This window comes from Cydia splendana, chromosome 2 (genome assembly GCF_910591565.1).
Source record: "Cydia splendana chromosome 2, ilCydSple1.2, whole genome shotgun sequence".
Classification (NCBI taxonomy): domain Eukaryota; kingdom Metazoa; phylum Arthropoda; class Insecta; order Lepidoptera; family Tortricidae; genus Cydia; species Cydia splendana.
Genome location: NC_085961.1, coordinates 30,717,580 through 30,732,226, shown reverse-complemented (window position 1 = coordinate 30,732,226; position 14,647 = coordinate 30,717,580). Strand labels below are relative to the sequence as shown.

Sequence of the window (14,647 nt, the reverse complement as noted above, 5' to 3'; positions counted from 1 at the left end):
AGTTAAATACCGACATTATTATGTATTCAACCCTGCCAGGGTTTAAGTATAACTGTGATAGGGATTTCTTATTTGTAGGTAGCCGTTATTTAGATAACTTAATTCGCAAATTTCTCAAAAAATTATGTGATTTGATTAAAGGCAATATTGTATTTTTTCATCTACCTACGTAGGTATTTATTCAAAACTTGTTTCAACATAAAATTATTATTTATTTTTATAAGCCTAGTTGCAAAAACGTTCATTAGATTAATTTCCGTCTTATGATGAATATGGACGACCACCGCCCATAAATCGCCTTTTCATACAAACGTAGGTAGTCCCCATTTCCCTTTCTGGATATTAACATTACTTACTATGGCTACGGCGACGCAACGACCCAAAGTGAGTCCTGGCCTCCGACACCAGATCACGCCATGTTTCTCGGTCTTGCGATAGCTCTCGCCAGTCGCCAACGCCATGGTTGAGGTTGAGCAGGTCTTGAGCAACTACGTCGTTTCAGCGGTACCTAGGACGTCCACTCGGGCGTGTCCCATTTTGTTGTCCCAAGTACGCTCTCTTCACGGCACGATTCTCTCCCATTCTCTCTAAGTGTCCGAGCCACTAAAGCGGCTAGCTTTGGTCTCTCAATATTGCGCCACTATATCGGAACACATCCTTATTTCTATGGCAACAAAGTTATATTAAGATATTTGGCTGACTGCTGACTGTACATTTGCTTATTTTCATCAGGTCGCTCAAAAATATCTGAACATGTACTTTATCTACCTACATTATAACTTACTATCAACTTTGTATTTTTGGCCCATCTCGGCAGCCCGGTCCGCGGACGAATAGCAATTTTTGCCGAAGCCGTGAAAGTCAATCTGAATAATATAACTTAAAAAGAAATTTAAAACAACAAAATACAAATTATTAATAATATGATAATATTATTTTGATTGATAATGATACGTCATATGTGGCATAAGTCACTCGTATATTAGGCTATAGACTAAGGTTGAGGTTGACAGCACTTTTTATTTTACTTCGTGTAAAAAAATGCCGAATGAACTGTATACCAACATGACAAACATAATTAAGGTAACTTTAACTTACGAATAATTTGGTCTAGTCTGTGGCACCACCGAAACGAAACTAACCGAGAGTTGCCGAGAAACGGCCGATCGTCCTAAAATAAAGATTGTTATGAAAATTTATTTTGCTTATTGTAAATTAAATACGTATAGAAAGCGATAGTTTTTATGCTCTAGTTCTATTCCCATATTTAGATAATAGATTGAAACAGTTTTTTCTTATCATACGTGCGTCGTATTTGAGAAACGTGTCAAAAACTTTTTTAGAAATTTGTAAGGCGCCATCTCGCTTCTTCCCTCGTTTTTTATCCCGTTCTGGTTTTTCGATTTTATATATATGATATTTATTTTAGAAGTCCTTTAAAATCATTTGCAAGCATAAGTTCTAATCACGTAAATTAGAACTTTACGTAAGACGCAATGACAATACCGTATCACTAGCAAAAAGGCTTGAATAAAACTAAAAGAACTAACATTATTTTAACAGTTAACTCAAATGTACTGCAGATTGTAATACTTTCTCAAAATTCCAATACAAATTACCATTAGGTATCCTTTATCTAAAAAGCAATATTTCAAATAACCTAAAGGTCGCTGTACCAACCAATTCGCCGTAGGCAAACAAAAATCTCATATTCTCAGGTACGAGTACACTATACGAGTATTTACTTTTCATCAATAACAGAGTTCACTACACAATGCATTTTGTTTTGGGCGCTAGAGGGCAAGTCTGCGACGAAGGGGTGGGGAGGGGGTTTGTATTAAAGATTCACGGCACTTCTGGCGGCGGGGTAGTTACTTGTACTCGCACTAACAGGGGTTTACGGCTCGAGTCTAACGGGTGTAGGTACTAGTTTAGAATTTAGAGCTATGAGCGAGCTACCTGAGAAAATTGTTTTGTAATTAATTATACATATTTATTAGAAATGCTGGTAGCTGCGTAGCTGGGATGTGCGACTTCGGAACCTGAGCTAAATTGTGGAATGAACTGTCGCTCGCGGTATTTTCGGACTTATTTAACCTTCAAGCAAAAAGGGTACTCCCATCTTAAAGGCTGGCAACGCACTTGCAACCTCTCGATTGTTGCAGATGTTCATGGGCGAGGGTCATTGTTTACCATCAGGCGACTACACTGCTCATTTGCCTCCTATACCTCTTCTTCTTTGTCGTATCCTCATGGCTGAGGGACGTGACGAATGTGGACACTTTTCACCAGCGCTCTCCAAGCCGCTCTGTCTTGGGCCCAGTGCATGCTAGCCTGCAATATGGCGTTTGTCTCTGAACCTACCTACCATACCTATACCTATACCTACCTACCATAAAAAAACTGAGGGGTGAAATCGGGGTCATACAATGTTTGAATTCAAAATGTCGGAAGACTCGTAAGTCATGCTAACATTAAACTACGTACTATGTAACCATTTTGACAATTTCTTATTTCCTTTCTATTTTTCTTTATAACTTTCCGTTTGAATAAGGATCACGATAAATAATCTGAACAGAAAACAAATATTTACCAAAGCCGTTTAAAGGTGAGAAACGGCTCTTCCACAACTTCTCCAAGTGTCTTATAAAACTCATCGGAAACATTTTCTCGCGTATCACCATTTCGCGGATCTTTATAGCAGTCATTGTCACACTCCGCACATCCGTTAGACGCCAAATTGAGGAAACCCCGCAAAATGCCACTAGATACGGAAAGCTAGAGATATACCGAAAGCTGTTTGAATTCCGTCACAATGAATCTTCTATTTGGTTCCGTTTTCGGTTTCAAACAGGATATCGAGTGATAATTGTGAACTAGCATTTCATGTTACGGATAATACAACTGTCCTCTGAACGCTTAGAGGCCCATTAAGAGGCTTTCCATTCCCTTGTTTGATTAGAATCTTTATTTTGACAAATTAAAATAGCATTTGTTCTGACAAGTTTTGTCTTGTGGCCGATTTTGAGTTGATATGCGTGCCGTACTTAAATTCTATTCACTTGCAAACGTTCGTTCAAACATTTCTTCTACAAATGATATCATAGCGGTCTTATCTTCGTTAGCATTTCGTAACTATAGTTACCTTCCTACTAGGCGAAAAATCAACTTGTTTCGATTTATCTTTCGCTTGCCAAAGATACTGTACTAAATGCAGTGTTCTCGTAACGCGGGTAGATTAGAAAGGCCCCCGATTTATTCAAACGCTAGCCGAGAGGGCTGGGACAGGACCGTTGTCGTACAGAGTAATGTGACACGGAACGGACAGCGCAGGATTAGGTACCGCCTTAAAATAAGTTTGAGGGGGCTGATATTCATTTCATCTGGTTAACTGCGGACTGCGTGTAACAATATAGATTTAAATACTAGACGAGTAATTTTTCATCATTCATTTCATATACTCATAGCAGGTGGATGTGAGAGCCCCATATTAATATATTTTTCGCGGCCCCCTCTGTATGTGACTTGTAATTGTGTTGTCTATACTTAGCTACTCACTTGCTTTTAGTAGCTTCAGTTTTACGCCATCACCCTTTACCTAAGCAATTTCAATGTAGTCTTCCAAGAAAGTGACTGGCTATTTTACTATGATTTTGCGAGCCTCGGCGGTTCCTTTATAGAAAATCACCGGCCTAAACAAGTAAACAATCGAAATAGCCCCCCTGAAATTATGTCACTGTCTGGCCCATTACGGGAGAGACAAAAATAGCGTTTCGCACCGTCGACCTTGACACATGCAAAGCTGCGTTTAGAAATTCCATGGGAAATTTAAGTGCGAATGGAACAAGCTTTGCCACTTCGTTTGATTTGTATTTAAAAGCTGAGGTTTTATTCGGCTTATGCAGCGAAATGCTATACATGGAAGTATTCTGTCCGCTCAATTATGACCCAACGCAAACTACCCCGCGATAGGCGGTACTTACAAACTGCTCGATTGGCAATCTCAGTACCACCGAGATGACAGTCAGTGACAAATGGCTAAATTGATTTATAAAAACAACGTTTTTTTGTAATTAAAAATATATTCATGTGTCGTGAAGTGGTGCAGAAGTTATTTTAGTTCATACCAAGGACAGTGGAATCACTTTTCACTTGTAGTAAACAGATAACTTCAGTAGAATTTGGAAAAAACATGACGATTTGTTTTCAATACTACCGTGCTAAGCTAAAACGTAACAACTGCATACAACTTTCATAACAACATACGACTTTTTAAATTGCGAGGATAATAGGGATGGTGTTATGCTAAATGAAGTAGACTATTTTATTAACTTGTGTTTGGTTTAGGTATTTTCTATATAATTATAAATGTAGTAATAAATTCCTTCTTACAGATTTGTATTTTCCTTTTTTATTTCATGAGATGGAGCTATAAAAAAGCTACCTAGTTATTTCAAATTAATAATCAAATTTGGTATTGTCATTTTACATTACTTTCCATTCAGATTCCCACAAGATGCTATTCGCAGAGAACTATGGAAAAAAGCTGTCCAATTAGAGAGACATGAAATTGAGTGGATGCCTGGCAAGATATCTAGAACATGTTCTATTCATGAGATATAACCCGTGAGATAATCATACCCGGTCTCCTATATGTAGATACATTTTTCCTATCAGGCTTTCACTGAATTAATTTAACAAATACACACATTATCTGAAAATGTTGATCATTTGAATCCACCCTCTACTGTCACATATATGTAGGTTCTCTCTCAAGCCATTTCCGTCAGTAGAAAAGAGCGGCAAACATATTAACTCACATTATAGACGGGTCTAACGCGAATTATATTCAATTACCTTGATTTACCGACGTAAATCTGTTTCGTTTCGTATAATGTGAGTTAATATGTGTTCAAAACGCGAAAGTTTAAAATATTATAAGAGCGGCAAATTTAGAAAAAGTAAGCGCGCGAACGGCTGTGGTCCTATACAAAATTTTAATTTTGCACCTTTTTCTACTGACAAACTTGCTTGACCGGCTAATATACATATAAAATATGTATATATTCTGAACTGAAAGTGGGGATTTTTTGTGACTCCGCCTGTTCAAATATTTTTGACCCGATTCGTGTACCCATGTAAATTTTGCAGACTGTATAGCCAGTCCGATTTCTAAGATCAAGTTCGCCATACATTTACTATGGCGTACTTGATCTTAGAAAAACGGACAGACTATACCTGAACGTGACTTCGCACTGCCATGCAGATTGATAATAAAATATACAAAATACTTATTATAGCGGAATGCATTTATACAACAATGATATATTTACTTATGTTGAGTTAGTCTGTCATGTCATAACAACATTTTAACTAGTTATCTTTTAATCTGCATTAAATTATTATACGTGAATTATTTGACTGGTTCTTCACTGTATGGCATAAACCTATCCCTGTCCAAGTCATATTCTAATCAAATATGAACCGCGAACTCTCAGCGGCCAGTACGTACAGCAAGAAGGTTATTAGCGGATTAATGTCGCTGATTGGTAGTTATTGACATTATATGCATTTCATCTACACTTAGCTATGTACCATTAGTGTAATAAAGATGACTCTTATTTTGTTTACCAGCTTTGATTACAGGCTCTGTAAACGCGTCGTCTTATTGGAATGTAGGCGTAATTGTGTATGTGTGCTAATTTGGCCCGAGAATTTGAACGGTAATGTTCCTAAAGGCGGTATCCATGGTTATATACTTATATATGATCGCAGGGCTTATGTCACTCAGAAAAGGTGTAAAGTCCTGAAACTAATAAAGGTACAGTCGACGTCTAAGATATGTTTACACCTTTGCATTTTGTTCCTCTGTAATAAGTCGAAAAATGTAAACATATCTTTGATGTCAAATGTACAATATTTAGTAGAAAATAGGTAGCTTTAGTAACAGTAGGTTTAATCGTAATATGTATTCCTCATTCATCTAGATAAATTATAATTCCTAAATAATAATCAATGCTATATGACTTTCTGATTTGGAGCTGTTTTAAATCGCAATCACCGCTGGCGGAACACATCAAAATTTTACGCGCAATTTTTGATACCGTTAAAATTTTGTCTGCCATCAAAAGAGTTACCTCAAAAGGCAATTATCGCACTGATGGGGTTAAAAATTGGTGGATATATTATGCACCCTAATGTAGCCTGTGAAGAGTTTCGGAAACACGCTAGAGGGCGGATATCGATCGAGGCCAAGTTTAGCGCAGACCAATCGTGATGTAATGAATACGAACTAATTAATTATGACCGAATGAGAAAATTCAGGTTGTATTCTACGAACAATCACCTCCCTCTGAGCATACTTAAATTTGCTCCCTCCCTAGTAGTTAAATTTCAATGTAATAATTCATGGTAAGCCAAGGCAACATTCAAAACGTTAAACCAGAGAAATACGGCGCGATTCGGGAAATGAATTAGAGATTAACTAGATACGATATAGTAAAGATAATATAAGCTTTACTATATCGTATCTAATTAATTTCCCGAATCACGGCGCCTGCCGCCATAAGGTACCTTTTGCCGTGGAACGTCACATATCTTTACTATTTCATATCTTGTGAATCTCTAATTCATTTCCCGAATCGAGCCGATAGTAAATTATTCTATAGAGCTATACAGCCACGAATGAACGTAAGTGTCGTTATCAGGATGCTATTTAAAACATTTGACATATATAATAGGCCTAAAACGAACTAACTACAGGCTTAAACCCATATTGGTTGTAAAGAAAACGTCGCGTGCTTCATTGTTATAGATATTGCTATTCATGTTTGTGCAATTTTTATCGGGGGCAGTAACATCTGCCTGGAGAAAAAAAAGTCATACAAGATATTGGCCGGGCTATCAGGATATACGCTATAATCAGAATCACATATTTACAATGCAAATATACGGTTAGTTATAAGACTTATACGCATTGAAATCTTTTTAATTTTTGAGTACTAGGTTCAGTGCATTTAACGATTACGTTTCCTGTAATTTATGACGTATATCAGTTATTTAAATCTATCGACATCGTAACGCCATTAGCCAGTAGGGGGAGACTGGACGGAACATTCTTTTATGTAGCGTTGGCCTGCGGCGGCTTTCACAAAGGCCTTTGACACGACGCTTCACTGCCAGAAACAATATGAGCCTTGTTTCAAGTTTTTTTACCGACTTCTGAAAGTAGGTAAAAGGTTTTTAATTATTCGGGATCTAAATTTCATTTATTTCGTTTACAGGATATCGTTTGAGTATAGAAAAACCAAATTACGTCACGTCAATCCAAATTTAACAATGTATGGAATTGTTCACGCGACGTGACATTAGTTGACATATCTACGAGTATGTGATCGATCCCAAAACATTTTTACGTTTCGATTGGTGTTTGTTAATAAAAACGAAAAACAGAAGATACTTCCATAAAGCACACATAAAGAAAAACATATCAACAGCTACACAAAATATAAGCGATACAAAAATTAAAAAACCGGGCAAGTGCGAGTCGGACTCGCGCACGAAGGGTTCCGTACCATAATGCAAAAAACGGTCACCCATCCAAGTACTGACCCCGCCCGACGTTGCTTAACTTCGGTCAAAAATCACGTTTGTTGTATGGTAGCCCCACTTAAATCTTTATTTTATTCTGTTTTTAGTAGTGATGTACCGACTATTGATTTGGCCGACTAGCCGACTTGCCGACTAATCGGCGCTCGAATGGCCGATTAGTCGGCTAGTCGGCCAGATCATTAGTTTCGTATAAGTTCAGGTGAAAAACAATAGTTTTGCTCCTTTGGTTGCGCTATTCATCATAATTTAGCTTGGCTAAAACGTGTTCTCTACAGGCTCAAAGACCTATCACAAGAATCCTCGTTCAATTTCTGTCTTTAGTTATTTTATTTAGCAATCCTGAGCAGACCGTCAGTACAGCTTGTAGGAGGTATTTCCAAGGATCTTTTTCCCGTACGTAGTCGCCAGTTAAGAACCTATCCCCTGTGGTCAGCGTCTTTACGAGCAACGTGCCCTGACTGTCTCTAAATTTTGCAATAACATTAATAGTTCCTCATGGCTTCACCATTAAAAAAAACAAAACTGAATAATAATATTAGGTCATTACCTATGAAATTGGCGTTTTGTTCGGAGAATTTCAACGAAACACGAATTTCCATACAATTAATTTTGCGGATATTTTTTTGATGGCTAATTCAAACCAAACAAAATTTTTCCAGTAATTTTTGACACCTTTAAGGTATGTTTTCAATATCTCCATTTCTTGAAAATTGGTACCATTAGAAAAATATAAGTAATTTTAATACTCGAACCGACAGCACATGAAAAGACCTATTTTCAAGGCTTAATTCTGAACACTTAACAATAAAAAATAACAATTAATTGTATGTAAAATCGTTGTTTATTGAGTGCACTGTAGTTTTATTGTAATTGTGTATGTACTTTTGTAAAAAAAAAAACTAGGATCAGACTTATATCTATGAACAAAAACGCCAATTTCATAGGTAAGGACCTAATATAAAAAAAAAATATCGAACTTGCACATGAAATTACACGAGAATCAGTTGAGATCGACCTGTAGAGGAAAACACCAGCCCACCAACATATGATAACGATCAAACGGTCAATTAAATTATGAACAAAAGTTTTCGTATGCACCCTTAAATAGGTATTTTAGTAAAATAAACATAAAACAATTATGGTAAATATTGACTGTTGATTTCTTTTTTTTCTGTTGTTCTTTCACAAATAAAGTGCCGACTAATCGGCCATTTTTGCCGACTAGTCGCCGACTAATCGCCGACTACAAATGTGGCCGGATAGTCGGCTTTCCCGACTAGTCGGTACATCCCTAGTTTTTAGTATTTGTTGTTATAGCGGCAACGGAAATACATCATCTGTGAAAATTTCAATTGTGTAGCTATCACGGAGCGTGAGATACAGCCTGGTGACAGACGGACGGACGGACGGACGGACGGACGGACGGACAGCGGAGTCTTAGTAATAGGGTCCCGTTTTACCCTTTGGGTACGGAACCCTAAAAATAACGATTGTCATCTGGGCTACGGCACAACTACAACATACATTATATAGATACCTACCAAGGCTTGTTTCAAAAGTTTCAAAACATGCTGAATAAAATTAAGTTGTAAAATTGTTGTGTGTGTCATGTAGGCTAGTTAATTTACTGGAAACTGAAATTAAATAGTTGCGAGCTAGAATCTTATATGTATAATCCAACAGGTTGGGGAGGTTTCGGTGAAGTGAAATGTCGTGTACCTATATAATACCGTTACCGTTACCGTGAAGGTTGCCAAGCTAATGTACTTTATGCAGCGGAGTGCGTACAACGCTGTGTGAAACGGGGGATGTACCTAAATTTCTCCATCCTCAATATATATGATTGAGGGCTGCTACTCGAAGATGAAGTACCTCGTTTGACTCACTGCGGGTTCTGAAGGATTTCCTCCCTCCAGGGACCGATTCTGATTCAACTGTGTGATAAAGTATATTGAATGTGGTAATGACATCATCATCATCATCATCATATATTTAAGAGTATGACTCTTGTCGGTGGAGCAATTTCCATGTTTGGCGGTCCTCTGCCTTCTCTTTGACAGCCTGATACGACATGACGTTAATCTTTTCCTTTATATGATTCATGTACGCTCTCCTCGGTCTTCCCTTCTTCCTGTTTGCTTCAACTTTCCCTTCTATGATGTTTTTGATAAATTCGTCGCGTCGTATCAGGTGCCCAAGCATCTTTCCTCTTCTATTATCTATAGTTCTTAACAAACTCCTCCTCTCTCCTACTATGCGTCAAACCTCTTCGTTGGTTTTCTTTTCAGTCCAACTGTCCTTTGCCATTCGACGCCAGCACCACATCTCGAAAGCCTCCAGCCTCTTCCTATCACGTTGCGTCATTGTCCACGTTTCGCTTCCGTACAGTGCTATGCTCCAGATGTACACATTTATGAGCCTTTTGCGTATATTGCCTGATATCCTGTAATGACACGACCTTGATAATCATTTACGCCGATTCATGCGCACGAAATGCACGCAGTGAGTCATGCCAGATATCGTGTTATTTGGCATTATTTATCTCATACTATTGATGCGTCTCGGATATACTGATAATCGTCTCTAGATCTTATCATACCAAAATCAGAGCTTAAGCAAATTGTTAAGTCAGAATCGCCGTCTCGGCTGTATACTGAACTCCCTGTCGAGGTTTTTTGAGGGGCACCAGAGTATTTGTACCATCGTTGGTAGATATATTTAGGTATATAATGTAAACATTATGTCCTGAAATGCTGAAAGTCATAAACAGAAACAGCACTAACTGCTTAATGTATTAGGTACGTAACGCGATACGAGTAATTACCATAGTAGAGTTTAAAGCTCATATACCTACTTACTGAAGATTTTATGTAAACGTTGAATGAAACTAACTTGTGAATTATTAACAGGGTTGTAATTTTAAGCGCCCGCTAAAGATTTCAAGTGAAAAGTTTATTAAGCTTACGTAAGCATTTACCCAGAGAAATTTATGAATATTTACTTTGTTCGTTAATGCAAAATTATCGATTAAATATTAAAATGGTATTTAAAATGAAAATTAAATGAATTCAGTTGCGGTATTTCTATTGTTATTGATCACCAAATGTAATAGTCAACATAAGGTCTAAAAACCGTTTTAATAATTAAATTAGTGGGCATTGTGGGCAACGTGGAAAAATCAATTTACGAAAAAGACAAAAGAAAATAATTCAGCCTCTGCCATTTCTATCAAAAGTTGCATTCAACCTTACCGTTTTGTTTTGTGGATATTATTTACCAAGGCCTATTGACTTCCTTGAAACGATGTGACCCTTCAAAATTGTATATGTGTTGTCCGTTCCCAGACGAGATTGCCAGTAATTAACATAAAAATATTTTACTACAGCAACATTGCTAGAACTGGCTTTGTCTATACGATTTCTAGGAACAAATGAAATTATTTTATCAAATATATTTTGATTTGTATTTTATGAAGTAGTCATATGTAAATTATTATTTATATTTTGATATATGTAAATTGTTATCTATTATATTTCAGTTTGTCTTTGTCTATGTTCATAAAATCTACGAAGGGTAGACGTGCCTCTACCCTCCTTAATAAAATTAAAAAAAAAAACTTTGTCAATAGGCCTCTTTGATAGGCCTTGATTTGGGTCTGGCCGGTAAGAACATAGGTCATTACAAAAGTCTGTAATGTGTCAGTAAAGTAATTTAACGCAAAAATATCATATCAGTTTTCATATAAAACGATTTATTCACTTGAAATATATTTATTTAGGTTCCTATTAATTTTTAAAATAAAAACTATTCATATGTACGAGCAACATATCTAAATGCGTCTTCGCACAGACAGGCTTAGTTAAAATTAAACCGTTGTCTCTCTTCCTTCCTTGCTGTATCCGGCAATGGCGACTTTATCAACAATTCTTATCCGGATTATGAAAAGCCCTAATGTGTGTGTGGAAACCAGAAACAGCGATAATTTCAAGGTAAGAAATATATTAATATTTAAATAAAAATGAGCGTACTAAATTACCAAATTCAAATATAATAATTTAATCTTACTATCCCCGTAAACCCGCGGACGTTATATCGCGTCCGAAATTATAATCAAAATTCATCATAGATGTAAAACTTCACATTGTTTGAGCTGGTAAATTTAGACCCTAGGAATTAGCGACGTTAGTAATTAGGAAGTTAGATTATATTGTTTAATTTGTGACTATTTTGTTTTAGAAATTGAATCAATCAAATTGATGGCTTGAGCGTGAGATAATAATATATTATAATCCTGGGCCGTCATATGATTTCTTAGAAAAAGCTCAAAGGGCACGTATCTGCCGCATATCCAGACTAGTTTCCCGGTGATCAAGAACGCCGCGCGGAGCTGTGAAGCAGAAAATGTCCGATAACCGGATAGATGTAACAACAACTTGTAACCATTTGCCATATCAATGTATGTATTCATATGTATTACTCCTAACATATATACAGTAATGCTAATAGGAATGAAAATATTTATGTCTTAATACGTAACTTTTTGTTACCTTTTATATTTGACGAATTTCTAAATATAGTACCTAATCATTATCTTTTAACGTATTTTTTTATTTATTTGTGATATGCTAATTTAAGAGCCCAACAACGTGCACACTAGCGCCACTGCTAAATAATCGTGATTATTTAAATTTAAAAAAGGGGCCGCTACGGACTGTATTGTGTATTTAAGTACCTTTTGAATACATCAAACTAGTATTTAAGTTGCTGGATTCGTCGATCTATGTGCTCAAAACAAAAACGGCCGTTTTAACTTTGGACGGGTAGATTGACGAATCCAGTAACATAAAAACTAGTTTAATGTATTCAGTAGTGGCGCTAGTGTGCATGTTGATGGGCTCTTAAAAACCTGACCCCAACAAAAAAGAAAAAAATACAAAAAGAAATTCCCTCTCCGGGATTCGAACCCAGGACCATTAGCTTCCTGAACTGGATTACTGCCAATACCCGCTAGGCTAAACGAGTTGTCAATTCTAATTACAATGGTATCCTACCAGAGCCTAGCGCTCTGGTAGTATAAACGAACTTTTGAAAGGGACATTTTTTTGTATGGAGTTATCGTTCTTCTCCTAGTGAGTATTATATTCTTTGTTATTTACACTGAATGAGTGCTTTAATATTTGTAATTAGGCAAAGAAAAAATAGTAAGGTATTTTACCAGGAGTTTTTAAATACATAATTACATATATAGCGTACAGCAAACGTAAACTAAAGACGCATAGGTACCTACATCCTATGAGCCTTATGAATGTAAAAGGTCAAATAGTAACCTACTAACGTGGGAGCAAACACTAAATAGCTCACACGCCCCGCTCCGCTGCACGCTGGCCGAGCTTTTCCGTTAGTGTCACAAATGTAATAAATTTAAAAGCACTGCCACCGGCGTGAACTGGGAGCGTGGGCGGGGACCTTTACAACTTTTCCGTGTTCGCAATTTATTAAAATAGTGAAACATCAGGAAAGTTTCGGGGGATTCCATTTACTTTATGTTGAGCTGGCATTTGAATGTTGTGAAGTTAAAACATACCTACGTACACTGATGTCACATTACTATACATTGCACCCTACCCTCCTATACTATACATCTCGCAGTTGGGTAAAAACGATTCTCACTTATTGCAAATTATTAATCCTTTTTTTGGTCAGAATTAAAATAGGTTCAAAGCTTCAAAGTGATAAAATATGTGACAAAATATTATTGTCCTTGCTCTGACAGCATTATGTTGGGTCGTATATAGGATAGATATTAGTCTTATTGGTAAGTTTACAAAACCCAGGGGACTATAGCCAGCTGATAACACACCTACCTACTTGCTGAAAATTAATATTCTGAAAACATCTCGTATGAGTAATGTAATACTAAAATGAAATTACGTGCTCGTGTAAGGTTAATTTACCTACTACAATAATATTAGGCTCGTAATGGGAAAAATCCCAAGCGTGTCACTTATCCTTTGTGTTTCAGAAATTAGGTTTATATAGGACCGCAAAATGTTTATCTAGTAAAGTAATTTCAATAGAAGGTACCTACCCACTTGGTCTATATTATTCTTTATTGATCGAATTTACCGTAGGCGCGAAAATACCTAGTAAGAGTACGAGTATCCGTATACTCGTACTCTTACTAGGTATGCTAAAAAAAACGAACTATAGCTATGTTATTTCTTATATCTACATATATCCATATACACGGGTTCGTTTTTTTTAGCATTAGAAAGAAGGTAAGCGATCTTGATATGTCTTTTAATTGAAAACCGCTTGTTAAAAATTAATAACTATTATTTATGAAAGCAGAAGAATATAAATGATCGCATTAGGTTCATAATTGTTACATATTTGCCGTGACTTATTTTTAAAACGTGTTTTTCAATTAAAAGACACATTAAGATTGTTTACCCTATTTCTAATGCTAAAAAAAACGAACTATAGACAAAACCTACAATGTCGGACCAAACATGTGGGTCAATCGTATTTATCCTTTTTTAAAGTTTCGAGCAATTCCTGATTAGGAGCGTGGGTACATTCATGATTTACTTATACCGGCTTTACCAAATTGGCACCATATTTAACGTTTCTGAATATGCCTCCTGCTATCCTTTATCCTTTTCTTGCACAGAAGGTTTAAAAAAATAGGATTCAGATCCATAAACACTGTTAAGTACGTCTGCCAACAAACCGCTCTGTGCTTTGGCAGAAGAATGCATGTATTTAGTTGTAAGTAAGCTTTAGAATAAACGCATAAAAAAAAGTAGGTTCACAACAAAATAATCATTTTTTATTACAAAAATGGAAAAAAATCACCCTCTTGAGCAACACTCGAACCATACCTACCAGCAAATTTTGGAACGACGCTTGAGTGGCTCTGAGCAACCTGACTACCGAAAGTTACGAAGCTTGTAAGACCTCGGCAAATCTTTCCATCGCATCACTTTCTTTGTTTACTTAAGAGCTCTTTCCCATGGTAACGTCCCGTTTTTTG

The 14,647-nt window shown here is 36.6% G+C and overlaps 1 protein-coding gene across 2 annotated transcripts in view; it reads left to right on the top strand.

Moving 5' to 3' along the window:
- The window catches only part of LOC134806161 (high-affinity choline transporter 1), a 357,022-nt gene that overhangs the window by 14,318 nt on the left and 328,057 nt on the right, over window positions 1-14,647 (top strand). The gene's annotated exons all lie outside the window — the stretch shown is intronic.